The sequence below is a fragment of the Colius striatus genome, chromosome 3, assembly GCF_028858725.1.
Source record: "Colius striatus isolate bColStr4 chromosome 3, bColStr4.1.hap1, whole genome shotgun sequence".
Classification (NCBI taxonomy): Eukaryota; Metazoa; Chordata; class Aves; order Coliiformes; family Coliidae; genus Colius; species Colius striatus.
Window position 1 is genome coordinate 76383882 of NC_084761.1, and position 17939 is coordinate 76401820.

A 17939-nucleotide genomic window follows, 5' to 3' on the forward strand; every position below is an offset into this window, starting at 1 on the left:
TAATTCATGTTGCAATCAAAAGTAAAGTGTTTCAGTGCCAATCAATAATGGCTGAATAAAATAGAATCTATAGCTCCTGAATTTATCGACAAGGCAGTGCTTAAGGAATGTTAAATGCTTAGAGAGTGCAGGACTATCACGCCAAGCAGGAAGCCAATTGCAATTACTCCCAGAGGGAAGTTGCAGGCAGAAAGTGTCTTTAAATTTGCCTGGCCCTAGAGTCTTTGTGCTCTTTCTGTGCTATACAAACAGAATCAAGAAAGCAGCTTCTACATAGAGCTTCTACATAGTCTTAAAAGTGGGAGACATGATATTTATAAATCAACTATCTTATCTACAAGACCCCAGTTTCATGAAATCAGTGATCTATCTGAATATAGCTAGGGTGTCTACCTAGCAAGTGGAAAATTTATATGGTTAATCAGCATTGCTGCAAGGCAAAATGCATTAAAAGCTTTTGGAAATGGAATCTTTCCCTGAAATCTTTGTCCTAGGAAGGATAGGAATCATGCTTAACTTTTTTTTCTGCAAGATGCAAATTTTCTGTTATTAGTAACACTCTTTCAGAAAATGTATTAGCTTGTGGGTCACACTTACACTTTAATAATCTAAATAAATTTGTTAACACTCCTGGCATATTTCTGATCTGTGGAAGAAATCTTAAAAAATGCTTTCCCTATTTAAATACCTGTCATCAGACCTCATGAATGCAGAATGCATAGGAAAAAACTATATTGACAAAAGACGTCAAAAAAATGTCTTTATCATAGAATCATAGAATCATAGAATGCTAGGGCTGGAAGGGACATTCCAAGATCATGTAGTCCAACCCCTCTGCAGAAGCAAGTCAACCTAGATCAGGTTGCACAAGAACATGGCAGGAGGGTCTTGAAGACCTTCAAGGAAGGAGACTCCACAACCCCCCTGGGCAGCCTGTTCCACTGCTCTGTCATCCTCACAGTGAAACAGTTTTTTCTTATGTTTAAGTGGAACTTTTTGTGTTCCAGCTTCATCCCATTACCCCTTGTCCTGTTGCTAGCTACTAGAGAAAATGTCAACCTCCTGACATTCACCATTTAGATACTTATAAATATTAATAAAATCCTCTCTCAGTCTCCTCTTCTCTAAGAAACAGCCCCAGTTCCTGCAGTCTTTCCTCATATGTGAAGATATTCCATTCCCCTGATCATCTTAGTGGCCCTGTGCTGGACTCTCTCCAGAAGTTCCCTGTCCCTCTTGAGCTGGGGAACCCAGAACTGGACACAGGATTACAGATGAGGCTTCATCAGGGCAGAGTAGAGGGGGAGAAGAACCTCCTTCGACCTGCTGGCCACACTCTTCTTGATGCATCCCAGGATGCCATTGGCCTCCTTGGCCACGAGGGCATATTGCTGGGTCATATTTAGTTTATTATCAATCAGGTCTCCCAGGTCTCTCTCTGCAGAGCTGCTCTTCAGCAGTTTGGTCCCCAGCCTGTCCCAGTTCAACCTCATGAACTGTTGAACCTCATGATGTTCCTCTCTGCCCAACTCTCAAGCTGGTCAAGATCCCATAGCACAGCCTTCTGGGGAATCAGCCAGTCCTCCCAGTTTGGTGTCATCGCAAACTTGCTGAGAGTACACTCTGTTCCTTCATTCAGGTAATTGATGAAGATGTTGAACGTGACTGGCCCCAGAACTAATCTCTTTGAACTCCACTGGCCACAGGCCTCCAACTTGATTCTGTGCCGTTGATCACCACCCTCTGGGTTGTGTCATTCAGCCAGCTTTCTGATGAGGATGTTAATGGGAGACAGTGTCAAAAGTCTAGCTGAAGTCAAGGTAGATGACATCTGCTGCTCTCCCCTCATCCAGGCAGCCGGTTATGCACTCATAGAAGGCTATGAGGTTGGTTAAACAGGATTTCCCCTCTTGTCATAGATATGTCTGACGAAGCATCATGAGGGTTTTCATTACTGTAACAAAATAATTTCCTAAAAGAGTTCTCTAATTTCATGTTAGCTTGTCCCTCCTCTGAAACACAGTGATTACTGCACCAAGTGATATGTAAAAATGGGAAAACCAGCAGGCTTCATCAGAGTCAAATGAATTAGCATTACTGGTGTTCCAAGCTGGAAAAATAAATCAGTAATATAACTGAATAGGATAGGAAAAATACATATTTTATATGAGCTTAATATTTATGTACTGCACAACCTATTTTCATATTATCAGTGTTTTCCTTTAATAAAAGGAATTTCCTTTTGTATTTTGTCTTCAAAAAATAGCCTGTAGGTACTTTTCACTTCATCTGCAATTCTGACTTTTAGTGCCATCAGCTAAAGTAATAAACATTTCTGCCTGAAAGTCTATTTTAAAGGGAATCTTCTTAAATTTCATACCTTTAATTTGGCAAAGTATTGTTCAGGATTTAAATAAATCTTCCCAATTTGAGTGGTAGTTACATGGATGAATTCACAAACAACTCTTTGAAAATACAGAAAACAGAAGCTTTGCAGAGAAAAAACAAAAAAGGAAAATAAATCTATGTAGAGCAGGTACATCTCTTGAAACAGGAGACTCACTTGTTACTCAAGGCATAGCAAACTTTGTTTTAAAGCTTGTTTGTTCACTTTTTTTCCAAAACCCAGGATAAACAAAATGGTTGTATTTAAGGCAGTTAATGTAGGTCTATTCTGAAGAATAAAATGTCTGCAAGAGAAAAACATCATTCAGTCACTTGGAACAGCTAATTTAGTAGAGCTAGGTAAAAATTGGAATTGCTACAGGACTGTTTTTTTCTTCAAATCTTGTGAAAATGTTAAACTATTAAGAAGATGATGAAACAAAAACACTGTGGATAATCTTCCTTTATTTATGACTAAAATTATGCATTATACATTTTAGCCAGATTTTTTTAGATCATATGAAATACATATGTCTTGACAGAGGAGTATAGTGATGTATGGTATCCAAATGGTCTTTTGTTTAGGCAGTGCCTGTAAACAAGCTTAATTGTGAGAAACAGACAAAAAGCTGACCAATATAGTTTGGAGAAGCTTATTTCTATTCAGTTACATATGTTACAAGTATGTTTACGTTGTAATGTGATACACTGAAGAAGGATGTGTTCGGATGGTTATTTTTCATTATATTTGACTTGGTTAACTATTTCAGTGGAAGATTTTCACATCCTCTGTTAACATTCATTTTCCTAAGAGAAGAATGTTCCTTTTCATCTCTTGTGATGGACGAAACATAACTTCTTAAGTTATAAAAACTTTAAAGGAACCTATTCCTCCTCATATTAAAAGAAAATAGGAGGATGCACATTATCTACAATCAGCTGATGGTAAACTCTAGTTGGAGACTAGAAAACTAGCTGGAAACTTGAACTGCTCTGAATGTCTTAAATTGCTTCAATCACAAGCAAGAGTAGTTGCATAGGAGTTTTGATTACATTAAATAAAGCTATTTAATTAAACAATTTAAATACACACGCTCATACAAGCAAAAAGCTAAGGATGAGTACATATATCTTTGAGGTCTGTAGTGGTTTTGCCTGGGCCAGGTTTCTGGTAGTGGGGGAGCTACAGGGGTGGCTTCTTTAAACAAAATGCTGCCAGAAGCTTCACCTGTAACTGATAGGGGTAATGCAATTCAGTCCTAAAATGGATCCACAGATGACCCAGCTCTGCCCAATTAGTGATGGAGGTAACACCTCTGTGAATTACATATTTGAGAAAGATAAGAAGTTGCTGCACAGTTGCTTAACTGCAGTAGCAACAGGGAGTGAGAATGTGAAAACATCTCCGCAGACACCAAGGTCAGTGGAGAAGGAGGGGGAGGAGGTGCTTAAGCAAAGACTCTCCTGTGACCTATGGTGAGGACCATGGTGAGGCAGCTGTGCCCTGCAGTCCATGGAAGCCACTGAGGAGCAGAGATCCACTCACAGCCCGAGGAGGACTCCATGTCAGAGCAGGTAGATACCTGAAGTAGGCTGTGAGAAGCCCACGTTAGAGCAAGTTCCTGGCAGGACTTGCGAATTTGTGTAAAGAGAGGAGCCCACGCCAGAGCAGGTTTGCTGTCAGGACTTGTAGTCCTGTGAGGGACCCAGGCTGGACCAGTCAGTAGTTGAAGGACTGTTCTCCTGGTGGATGATCCACACTGGGACAGCGTGTGAGGAATTGCCCCCATGGGAGGCCTCATATTTGAGTAGTTCATGAGGAGCTGCAGCCCATGGGAAGGATCCATGTTGCAGAAGTTTGTGAGGGGCTGTCTCCCGTGGAAAGAGATCCACACTGGAGCAGTGGGAAATGTGAGGAGGCCTCCTCCTGAGAAGAAGCAGCAGCAAAGTCCATCTGTAACGAGATGACCGCAACCCCCATCTCCTGTGCCTCTTGAGGGAAAGGAAGGAAAGTCCTGGAGGAGGGAGAGGTGCGGGAAGGTGTTTTAAGTTTTGTATTTATTTCTCATCCCCTTTCCTGTGGTTACTTAATAATCAAAACTTTTTCTCCCCAAGTTGAGTGTTTTGATCATGTTGCTAATTGCATAGTGATCTCCCTGTCTTGAGTCATAAACAGCTTGTTATTTTTTTTTCTCTCTCCTGTCCAGTTTATGAGGTGGGGTGATACTATGACTGGGTGGGTACCAGGCATCTAGCCAGGGATAAACCTGTTTCTGCAGGGGGTTTGGACTAGATGATCTCTAAAGGTCCCTTCCAACCCATACCATTCTATGATTCTGTGATTCTATGAAACCATCACAGGCCTTGGGTGGAGAGCAGTAGGAATTTATTCTGACATTCCTCACAGACAGATTACATTTTTATTTTCTGTATTTTTAGTACTACTAATGTATTTCTTATGGAGATATTTTCAACATTAGATATACTGGCATATCTATCAAGAAAAAAAGGCCAACAATGTATTTTGTGTTAAAACAACTACTGTGTGACTGGAACAGTGGAAATAATCACACATTTTATGTTTTAATTGTTCTGCCTAAATGTTCTATCCTAATTATCTCATATTAAAAGTATGCACAGAAATTATAGTTTCAATGGAAATGAAGAAAAATGGTAAAATCAGACCATATTATATCAGACTCATCACAGCAGCAATGATTTATCTTTCCTTTAACCTTAAACATTTTAATCAAACAAGAAAAGTTATTTTGTCCTTATTTGTCCAAGTTTTGGACTAGTCCAAATGATGAGCTACAGAACGTACCCGGTGTTAAAGAATCAAGACTTCAGAAACCAATCAAGGCCATTGTCATTAATTGAAAGATCTTACTAATTTCAGTGAGCTTTGCATCATTGTTACAGAATCTGGTTCCTTTCATCTTGTTTAAGGTGATTCCTCACCACTCAGGATAACATAGTGCAGTTATGCCTAGTGTTGAAAGGTTTAAAATGTTGCGTAAGCAAATAAAAGTTAGCTTCTATTTTTGCTAGCTGTCTAAAGAGATAAAAAGTTTCTTCAATGGCAAACATAATCAAAATAATTGAACACTGAAGTGTGTTGCTTATTCATTCATAGGCTTAGCTTTGTTACTAAAAATGTCTGTAATTGTTTAACTAATATATCCCTTCTGAGTTGCATTTCCTAGCTGTGCCTTTATTAACAAATTTTTACTTTAACTGCACTTGTTTCAGACCTGTAAGTGTATAGATCTGTTAGTTGGAAAGATGCCACATTAAGAAGATATATTAAGAAATTTGAAGGTTATTTGAATAGAATATGGATGAATATTCTGATGCATATACTTGTAGTGCTGTATATTAATCAGAATTTCATTACCGATTAAGGTCAGATCTAGACAGAGTAGTTCAGAAGGTTTTTAGTGCATTATATGCATTATTTTGAGTTACACACAGTGTGATACTAGATAATTAACATTTAATTGTTGGTTTATCACTCTCCAGAGTCAAGTAAACACCTACATTTTCATTTCAGTGAACATTTTCAGTGTTCCTGCTAGTTTTATAGTTAAGATCAGTTTTGTGGTACTGCATTGAAAGCAGTTATTGTGGCCGGCAAAACAAATAGCTTTTAGCATCCCGCATTCAAAGATTATAGCAGGAAAATTGTATTCCTAGCCATCACAGTATTTTCATGTTTTACAAGTTAGAAAAATTGTGTGACCTTTTCTGAATAATCATCTGCCAGTTTTTGTTCATGTCATAAGAAACCAATAAATCCTCGACAGTTAGTGAAGAAGTTAGTTTTTGAGGTGGCTCCTGAGAAACCCAGATATATCACGATCTTAACTTTTTTATTTTTTTCTTCCTTATGTACTCCTCTTAGAAAACGCAAAATGTTTTGTGTGACATAAAACTTCCAGTCAGAATACTTCTGATCAATTAGAAGGTATTTACACAAGGTCAGATATAAGAAAAATATTTTCTTTTCTGTATTCAGATGAAGAGCATCTTGGGCTTGTGCAGATTTTACAATTAAAATGGAGAAGATCCATTTTCATCCTAGTTCTTGCAGGGACCACATATACATAAATCTGTTATAAACCTTATCTTTCATTATCTTGCTATATTTGGATAAAACACTATGAAACCATTTTTTTTTTTTCTAATTTAAAGTGCTATTGATTTTTTCTAGAAGAAAGGAAATTTTACAGTGGATGTAAAATACATGACTATGATGTAACAGTCACTTTGGCATAGAATAATTGCATAGAGCAAAGGGTAGGTGATCAGGGTGAAAACACTGTTTCTAACTGCCAGAAGTTTTCAAGATACAGAAATCTTTTCTCCTGTGAAGTCTATATGAGAAGTCAATTAAGAGTAAAAAAAAACCCACATTCTTTGAGGTGTTTCTTCAGATATTGCTCAAAAGGAGTTTTTTTCAGTTTTAGTTATTTACATTTGATTGTTAAAATATAATCAGCTTAAATCTTCAAATGCAAAGTTGTCTTCACAGAAGAACTGGATGTTTTGTTTTGAAGAGAACAAAATAAAAGTTGTTTACATAAAAAGTCCCTAGCCTGTTATTCTGACAAGCTTTGAATTATCATTGATTCAGACAGACGTCTTTGGGGGATGCTTAGTCACTGACAAAACCCTCCACGTAAATTCACATAATTTTTCACTCTTCTTTGAGAAGTGAAAATTATGTTTTATTTAATTCTGGCAACTGTTTGAAAAGAACAACTTTTTTCCTGAAGTAATGCCTATGTGTAAATGGTGAATGTTAGACAGATATCTCTTTGCTAGTGCAGGGCATAACAATATATCATCTGTATCTAATTTGCCATGGTATCGTAATGATTCATTATTGCATATAGTTCCCTTTACGTTTTAGATGAGATCTTTGAAGAATGGGCAAAACTGTAATTGGACAATGGTCCTTTGTGTTACAGTTAGTCTGGTTAGGTTTCTCATGGGTCAAGCAATTACTCTAGATCTCAGATGAACAAATTTAATACTACTTCTTGCAAAACAGAGTTAAAAGCTTTCCTTTTACTTGCTTGTAATTTTGCAAAAGTAGCGAGAAAAGTAATTTAAGTAAAATGCTTTTTATTAAGAAGCAATGTTCAGGGAGACCAATGACCACACACACTAATCTCCTGACAAGAGGCAACTTCCAACAATTATTACAATGTACCAGGGTCCTCAACAATCATAGCTGAATACAAAAAATACTTGAAATAGAGAAAACTGACTGTTAGGGAGAATGTCATATTGCTTTGTTCACGCTTTAGCCACAGGCTAGAAAAAGAATGCAACATATAAATATCATAAAATATTTTTCAGGACAGGTTCCGTATCTAAGAGACATATCAACAAGGAGAAAACAAAAAATGCTTCATTTAAAATTAAAGTCCATAGAAAAAATATTTAAATTAATGCGAATGTTTGTATATTAACAAAATTTTAGCCTAAACATATAAAGATGTTGAGTGTGTTTCGATGGTGAAAAGTTTTATTTCCTCCCCAAAACATAGAACGCTCCAAAATTCTACTCTATTTCTGCATTGAATTAAAAATTGAAATACATTATTAAACAGTTATGCCTGTAAGGTAAATTTCAATTCAACTAGTTCTCATCCATATTTTTCATTTTCAAGATCATAAACCACTATTATTCTAATGAAGCTCTCCAAATTAATTAAAATTGTCATGATTTTTATTATTCTTATGTTTTCATTTTTTAAAATGGAAAATAGGAAACACAACTACATATTTATGTGTTTATTACATAGATAAATTCAGAAAATAAGTTAGAAAACTATCTGTAGCATTCCGAACTGGAAGCATCAAGACACAAAAAAAGAGGGAATGGAAAAACTGCAAATGCAAGCTTTATTCATACTACAGTGTTTACCTCTAATGATGATTAATAAAGTTCATCACCTTAATGTTACAAGTACAGAAGTACCTTTCCAGGTTCTAGATTTGTTTCCTCATTTGAATTTCCAGTTCAAAATACAATTCTGAAGTTAAGCCAATATAATTCCATATCACAGGAAAGAACATGACCTTCACATTCATGATCTTTTATCACTATAGATGCATTCTTGAAAAATTAGCTAGAAATAAAAAGAAATTCTATTTCAATTTTAATTAAGATGCAAGAGCAGTAAATGTCACTGATGAAATGCTCAATGGGGAAAAGAAGTGTTTTCATTTGCCCCTTTACAACAATGAGTAGAAAGTAATTGTAAAATGTTACAAAGTCCAAACAGAAGACCAAATTCTCAAAGTGACAGTCTTCATTTAGGCAGCAATATCTCTTAATTTCTAAGTAATGTAAAACTGTTTTCAATCCATCAGTCTTTCGGATCCCAAAGATCTGTTCCCGTTTGATAACTATTTTGGCTTTTTCTGATATTGCAAGCTGCATTAAAGTAAATGCTTTTCATATACATTCTCTAATGAATTTGATTTGATAGAGCTGAGCAGGGCACACAGTATCAGTAACAGAACTCAGTTTTACAGACAGCACAGAAACCATCATCTCCCTGTTTCAGGAAATAAGGTCTATGAGGACACTGCAGCTCTTTTCAGAAGAATCTTTTAGACAGTAGAGCAACCTTACAGGATACTTAAGAAGGGGATAACGCCCAGTTCTGTCATGAGTTCCATAGTTTTATGTATTGGGGAAAGGGGTAGATAGAGAAAGGTTGTACATATCAGGTTTTATTATACTTACTCAAAATGAGCTGTAATTGGGTAGTTAAGACTACAAGTCTATAACGTGTAGCCTAGATTAAGTAAGACAATTCTACAAGTATGACACATCATGTTGGTAACTATGGCTGCTTCTTTTTAAAATAAATACAAATTGTTTATTTGATGTAAAATATAGCTCCTGGTTCTATTATACTCATCTTACTGGATCCAAGGTCATCAATAGGACTTCTTGGATGGGTAAAATGAGGAGGATTTTCAGCACATATAACAAAAAGGTGTTTTTTAATAGTGTGGTGAATCTCTAAATTATCCTCACCTTAGCACCTGTTCTGAAAATTTGGATGTGGCAATTAGGAGTTACCATTTATTTAGACTCATGATGTCAGAAGGATCAAAGGCCATACAGCTTCTTACGAAGTAAGTTCTTTACTGGCTTATAGCACAAGACCTGTGTGAGACCTGTGCTTTAACAGAGCAGCTTCTTGTGCCTGCCTGTCACTGTTAATGATGCATAATTTATGGAAATAGTGGGTAGTAATTCCTAATCAGCAAAGCTGCAGCTAATAATGCTGGAATGTATCATATAGAATAGATGTCTGATTTATGAAAAATGGAATTGACAAGTAAATTTTCTTCTATCAACAACTGTAAGACCTTGCTTTAGAAAAGCATTCAGTCAATTCAGTAATACATTTAAAAGATAGACTTAAATATTATTCTGTTTATTCATTAGTTATTAATAATGAAAGATCTAATAATTGTTCAACAAAATATTCAGGAAGTTCATGCTTTGCATTATATTTTAATATTTTTAATGTATGTTTTTATTCTTCATGTATTAACCAAGATCCAATTTGAAGTAGGTACTCATATGGAGTAATTGGAAATGAAAATTCTCTGTTTTCATTTGCAGTTTGGAGTCTTATTATGATCTATTCTAATCATGACAGTGATTAAAAAAAAACATTGCTATTTGCACCACACAGCTTTTCTGTGAAGGTTGCATGCATGGAAGTTATTTCAAATTATAAGAAAAGGTTTCTGCTTCTCACTGATTTTGTTCCTTAAGCTCCATGAAACCAATACATAAATGTAAGGTTATGAACTAAAGTATGGTCTTCTGTGTTATCAGATTGCCTGGATTATTTGAAGGTAACATTTTTTATGACACAGAAGTCAAAGTATTTGGGAGACATTAGGTTTTGACATGAAAAGCTTGATTCCTTCATTCAATTGCTCTTCTTCACGGTGAAAACTTTCTTAGTGAGTTAAATAACTCAGTAGATTTCTAATATTAATTTCCTAATTATTCCTTCAACAACTTTATAATAAAAAGCACCATCACAGAGGCAGGATGTAAAAAAGATTATAATCCTCTCTGCAGTATATGTTAGATGAAGACAACACATCAAATATATCTTTCATTCTGAATTTGACCACAGCACAGAAATGTCTAGGAACATAGGGAATTCAGTAAACTGACTGTTTTCTGTTTAAAAATTTCCATATATGCTTGTGTATAGTTTGAATTTTGTTGTACAATTCTACATGGAAAATTGCTGAAGTAAAACTCGCTTATAGCTTATCATAAACCCTTCAATTAGATGCTATCTATCACATTATGAATTCTTCAGGACTGACATATGTACCCAAACTGTGTAAAACATGGGAAGTATTTTTTAAATAAATCATGATAGTCATTATAATTTCGGGCTACACTGAGAAGAAGACAAATATCTTCAGTGATGACAGTGGAATAGACAAAATATGGCACTGACAGAGTGGAGCAGATTGTTCAAACAGCTTGACTGATTGACTATCAAATATCACTAGTCTGGAATGATCTACAGACTCAACACCCGCTGAAAGGAATTCCAATATTCATCTGGAATCTGTAGAGCTCAGTTGTCTTGTGACTGAGAATCTGAAGCTTTATAGAGGGTGGTATTGATAATGAGGTATATGAGTGCATTAAGAGGAAATAACCCCCCTAAATCTTTGATGTGTTTTTGTTGTTCCTGTTCTTATTTTCTTTCTTGCTTCTAAGAAATATGAAATTGCCTTTAGAACAAAGAATTAAGAGATGAGGATATTTTCTAATGTACTTTTGGCAGAATGCAGTGGTAAACTGGAGACAGCTCTATGGCTTGTAACATTGCATCTAACAAAATAACATAATATCCCATATGGTCTGGAAATTTCTTAGTAGACTTGTATTTCTGCTTAGTTATTTCTGGTGTTTACTTACATCCTTTGTTTCTTCATATAGTTCTGTCTTTGAATTCTTGTGTCTTTGCACACTGTCAAAGGCCATGAGTAAAAGTGGCAATAACTAATGTTTAAGTTGCCTGAGCCCATGCATAGATTTTTTGTGTGGCCTTCAACTGGTCAAATAGAAGCCTAATTAATAGGAATGTAACCTAAATCTCTCATATTGGTGAATGATTTTTCTCTGCTGTTACCATCACATCCAAAATCTATACCAACACTGGAGATATAGATACCGAGTTACCATATTACTCTTGAGCTGTACCGAACTTGAACGAGCAAAGGATCAATTCTGCAGTGAATATCTCTAAAGGGTTGAAAAAACCCTTTAACTGTTATTATAGAAGCTCTATTTTAAAATATGTACTGAAAAAAATAAAGTATACTACTTTTTTTAGACTGATAATTTTCTTATATCTATGATAGTTGTACTCTATTTTACACAGTGGCCTAATGATTGGAACAGTCACCTAGACATGGAGGTTCAGCTCCCATTCTAGCAGAAGTGAGTTCAAAAAGCAAACCTTCTTTCTTGATAAAAATCCTGACTGACTGTGACTGGAAAAGGACTTCCACAGTTAAGCAATAAAAGCAAAGGGATTTGGGATCTCAGTTTTGGATTTAGATATCTATTTCCTATTTCAGTATCCATTTAAGTAATGAATTGCTTCACTGACTCAAATCTTTAGGGACTAATTTCTTATATAATGTATGACAAAACTGTTAGTTTACGTATTCTGTTCTGAGATAATACTTACTCTCTGCTTTAAATCTAGGCATGTTTTATTTTTCCTGAAGCTGAAGAAGAGTAGGATTATTCTGCTAGGATGTCGGGAATATCTCAGCTTCTGTGCTTTGATTTATATTAGATTTTCTGTGGTGCCCACCTTCAGAATGATGTTTCTACAGATTTACTGTTTTTTAATATCTGCCAAAGAGCAAATGACAGATATGTTTTCTGTGCACTAAACCATCAATCAGAAGTGTAGCATTGTTGAAGCTGTAATAATCTAGGGATATAAGTGAGGTAAGTTTCCAGAGCAAGATAATATCTTTAATAGAATGATGGGGAAATAGATTTTTGGGGAAAAAAAGCTATACAATGATTTGGTCTCAGAGCAACTAACTGCTTGTTTCTGCCTCTTTCTCTTAAGGCCAAGGATTTTATCACCTCTTTTCTTGCCACTATTTTCCTCCAATAACTATTCTGTTTTCTAAAATTGTCTAATTACTTATCCAAATGCAAGTGAAAGTGTTTGTTTCACTGAAATTGTTTGAGTCTATTTCAGACCTCTGTTAGTGTTTGTTCTTTTTTACCAACTGTACCAGCTGGTCCAATAAATCATACTACTTTTCCCTAAAGAATCAAAAGTGTGACTTATTAATGAAATAGATTTGCAAGTGATTGTTAGCCTCACTTGTACATGTTACCATACAGAGGCTAAGGCACTTGGTGAGCTTCAATACAAAATAGATGAACTTCATGCAAAAGAATTAGTCAATCTAGAGATTCTATTTGTTTTTCTTTTCTCAGTAGTAAGTCTTTTAAGCTATAGAAACTTCACCTATCTCGAATTACACTTAGATAGTTCATGACATAACTAACAATAATGGAATGGCAGTGTACACAAGACGTTCCTGTTTAGTATGCAAATTGTCTCATCGTTCAATAACCTTGTTAATATGTAACCTATCTACAGTTATGCAGATGAGGCAGTGCACTTTGAGACATTCCTGTTTTGTCTTCTGTGATCTGTGATGCATTTTCATTGTAAGAACTGTTTACAAAATGTAGTGAAAAACACATTAATATGTTGGTATAATTGAACTTATATTATGTTAACACAAAGGAAGAAAAGTGAGAGACATTAAATAGCCTGTGAAAAAGTTAGAAGGATCATGGCCTTCTTAAGGAAGCCGTTCTTTGCTCTAACCTATTTTTTATTTCAAACGTAAAAGAATATTTACTGGGCACTGATGCTGATGACTTTGAAATACCTTTTAATCCAAATAGCCATATGAAAGGATGTTTGTTATGAGTAGCATTAGTTACTAGGCATTTTATGTATTATGTGGAATTACTCAGAAGAAAGTACTCTCTTAGAAGAATATTTTTTAGTATAACTCAACAGGGGAATCACTAATTGGAACATAGGACGGTGTTAGAACTGATATGATAAAGAAGCTTATGAACTGCCTTGGTGGGCTTAGTATGAAACAATACTTTCAAATGTGTCAAATTATGGTCAAGGTGTTCTCCAGAAGCAAGGATAGGGTGTAAAAGGAAACATCATGACCTGCCCTTATAGTGGCATGTGAACAAGATGAGAGAAGGAAGAACCCATGAGATGAATTTTTATTATTCTTTGTGGTTTAGTTGTATCACAGCACAAGAAGAAGCGCCTCCACAGAGTTTCTTCTTAGACTGCTAAAGAGAAGCAAGGAGTCATCAGACCTTTCTGCTCCCAGCCTCTTGCACAGATGTAATTGAAAAACACATAACTTTCAAAGACAAAGAAGACTGAGGAAGAGAACTGGTTCACAAACATCATTTTCTCAAGCAAGATCATGAGGTTGCAAATGTTTAAAAATTGCATTACATTAGGAAGGCATTTTAAAGGTAGATGTAGCATTAATAGCCTCTGTATAAGCAGTTAAAACAGCAAGGTTATGAAAAAGGAATTGGTTATATTTCTAATGAAGCTATTTCAGGAAATGTCTGAAAGTTATTTTGGAAACACCATGCTTATTCAATAGATTAGTATTGCTTTGTCAGGCAGTAACCCAGATCCTTGGTGAATAAACTTGAAGACAATTACCTTACTGTTAGAGGATTATTGCCTTATGGAAAAATATTGTGATGTTCTTCATGTAATACAACAGCAAATATTTGTGTGGCTAACTTTTCCTGCTGCTTAAAGAAGTACTGTAAAGATCTAGTTAGAAGTCAAAAAGTCTTTATCATTATAAAAACTGAGCTGAGAAACCATCTGGGAGGAACACAGCATAATCTAGGCCGGGGTGACTGAGCATCTGTTCTGGAGCTGTGCTTGTGCACAAAGTGGAGTGTCTGAAAACACTACAAAGAAAAATAAGACAATACTTTAGAACTGAGTTTTGTGTAAGTGTACCTAAATGTTCATGCAGAAAAAAAATCCCACATTTCTTTAGAGACTGTTATTCAAATAAATTCATACTGTGAGTTGGTTTCCATTTTCTTTCTTCCTGTGAAGCCCCAAGGCCCAAAATGACTCAACTACCATAGTTCTGAAAATCCTCATCAGTGACTGTACAGTTTACCTGAAAATTTTAGAAAAAAAAAAAAAAAATTAAAATATTAGTGAAACCACAATATTTTTGGTCAAGGTAATACTTATCATGCATTTAGAAGCACGTCTAGTCAGTTTTAGTGGCCAAGTTTTAGTTTTTTAGTTTACTTTGCCAAATACGACCATTGTTGCAATTAAATATTCTTTTACACACTGTGGCACAAATTATACCCCACTTCTGTAATGGCCTAGAACTTCTGACATGTTTAGTTCCTGACATGCATAGATTTCATGCCTATACAGATCTAGACCGAGCTTCTTACTCCTTGCCTCTCTATATGTGTAGCTTGCCTCATAGAGCCTGCCTTTTCTAAGTACTGCCTCGTAATTTTTCTGTGTGCCTCGACTCTTTGTCCAGAGCAAATATTTCTCATTGGAAGTAAACTTAAAGGTGAAGGTAAGCACACTCTACAAGATTCATAAATTAAATAAATAAAAATAAATTGAAGTATGGTATGGCCCCTGGTGTGTTCCAGGTTTCACCTCATTAGAGCTGCAAATAATTTCCCCTATCTTTTCAGCTTGTCCCATGTTTTAAAATCACCATTTGCAAGGACTTTGTTGTTCCCATTTAATTCTCTGTAGTTTGGAATATCATCCTTGATTCTGTAAAACAGACAACCTCTTCTCTATTTAAAAAAAGCTTTTTCAAATTTTGTTCAGTCTAGAGTACTGATCTCTATGCTCCTGCTACTTCAATGTGTGAGACTGACCACATCCCCCATTCCCTGCATCCCTGAGCTATTTTGGGGAGAGGAGGTAGAGATATGGGGAGCAGTGAGCAGAGCCCAGGAAGAAACGAGGGATGGGGGAGGGAGATGTTAAAGTGCTGGTTGTAATTTTCTCATCATTCTGCTCCCCTTTTGCTTTTCTTCTGTTCTGTTTCTTGCAGTAGTAGAATAAACTTTCCTTACTTTCCTCTCTAAGTCGAGAACTGGAGTCTGTTTTGTCCGGACCCGTAATTGTCAGCAAGCCCCCCCTGCCCTTGTTGTAATCCACAACAACCTTGCTTATCTTTTTTCCTCCCATTTTGCTGGGGCCTCTGCCATCCATAGAGGGGGAAGGGTGGATGGGGGACACCGAGCAAGAGACTGTGCCCCCCATCCACTAGCTAGCACATTTTGTGCTAGCTGAGCCAAACCATGACAGCATGACATGCACAAGAGTTGGAAAATTTTATTGTCTCTGTTGAACTTGACCTCTGTTGTGCTGTTGAGAGGGATATAATACTGATATCTGCTGTATGGAGCATAACACAAAGTAAAGTGGATTATACTTTACAAAAAGTTTCTGCTATATACAAAACTCCCTTGCATGCTGAAAAATTCAAGTTAAAAGAAAATACTTTCTTCAGCATTGCTCTTTACTGTAACAGTCTATTTCTCTTGAATTAATATATTTATTAATCTGTTCTAGGCAGTGTTTAAGTCCTGCTGCATGTTTGCACCTATTTCTAATTCCTTCTGTAAATGTCGTTTTTCAGGCTGGTGCAGATCATAAATTGAGCACAAGCTAGTGTCTATAGCACTTGTAAATGAACCAGATAAGGAGGAAAATATTAACTAATGGGATCTCAGGTGAAATGTAGCTGAGTCCAGAGAATTACCAATACAGTAATCAAAAAGGTCAAGAGTAAGCTAAATCACACAGATATCATTTTAACTCAGTTACTAATGAGCAAAATATTTCCTAGGATAACATTCTATCTATGAGATAGATGCTAGTTCTGAAATTTATATTCAAAAGATATTTTTGTTTAGCAATATTTTAAAGATGATATTGTACTCATAGATATAGAACAGATATAACAAATATTTCCACAACTAATGTGCTTTAGGATTGATGAATTGGCAACACTTAATACTGAAGCATACTGTAATAAAATGTTCATTCTTTGCCATTCTTACCAACTAATTAAAAACATCTTCAGGGTCAGATGTGTAATAAATGGGTTGAAGAGAAAGACAGAGTGAGTATAAACAGATTTTCTTCCCTTGACTATCACAATGACTGTTGACTGTTGTGGCACAATAATTCATGCTACAGAAAAGAGCAGTTACAGTATAAAAAAGGCTTTATATTATGATGTGAATTCTGGGTATAATAGGCATTCTATCTGTAAGCTAATTTTATATGTTGAGATATAATTAATGTTCTGAATTATACTTCTAATATGGAGTCCAGGTGAAACTACTTGGTGTCAAAGAGTAGTAACGAAAATTGAGAGCCTATTGTTGTCCTCTCAGCAAAGCTGAGACACTACAAACTACTCTCTTTCCTATTTGTGTAACAGAATAATGAGCTCAGAGGAGATTTGCCATACATGGAGCCTTGATCTTGTCTTTGGGAGCTACATTCTGTGGTCACCCTTGCCAAGTAAAAATAAATATTTCGATGCAAGCTTTCCAGTGACTTTAGAGCAGAGGTAAAAGAGAAGAATAAAATCTGAATGAGTCACAACACATATTAGTTCATCTTACCACTATGAGTAAAAGTGTGCACATATATTCCCCTGATATCGTTTGCCTTTTTGTGTGTCAGGGTGAGATTGATGCTATTCAAAATATTAGTGGCAGTGTGTCTGAAACTAGTAAATTGCTTGTTTATACAGAAATGTTATCCAAAAAAGTTTGAAACTACCTTGGGATAAGTGAAAAAGATTTGTTTTACTTAGAGTGTTTGTCAAAAACCATGGTTAGTTACTAAATGTAAGGTCAATGTATTATGATAATATGTATCAAAGTACTTTTTTAAGTGATTTGTAACTATTAAGATATTTAGAAAATAAATATGTAAAGCAATGAGATATAAAGTTAATTTTTCAGAGTAACCTTTAAAAACATTCCCAAAGTTGTTTCTCATTGGCCTTCCTCACAAAGAAGTTTAAGGAGCATTTTGATTTTTAGAAATAAAAACATTACTTTTACTTTTTGATTAATGATTAAATAAATTTGAAATATTTTGTAAAAATTTTTGTGAGACTTGGGAGAAACATACTGAACAGAAATAACTGTTAGCAGACACTCATTTTATCTGAATTTTATAAACAGCATGGTTACAGTCAAAAAACCTAAAAATTGTCACCTCCTATTTCCAGAAGATCATAGAGGCTTTCCTTTTAGTCCTGTGTTAGAGAAAACTTATTTCAGCAGACCTCTGGTTTACTTGTTATACAATCAATTTTATATGTCCTATTTCACTTCCAAATGT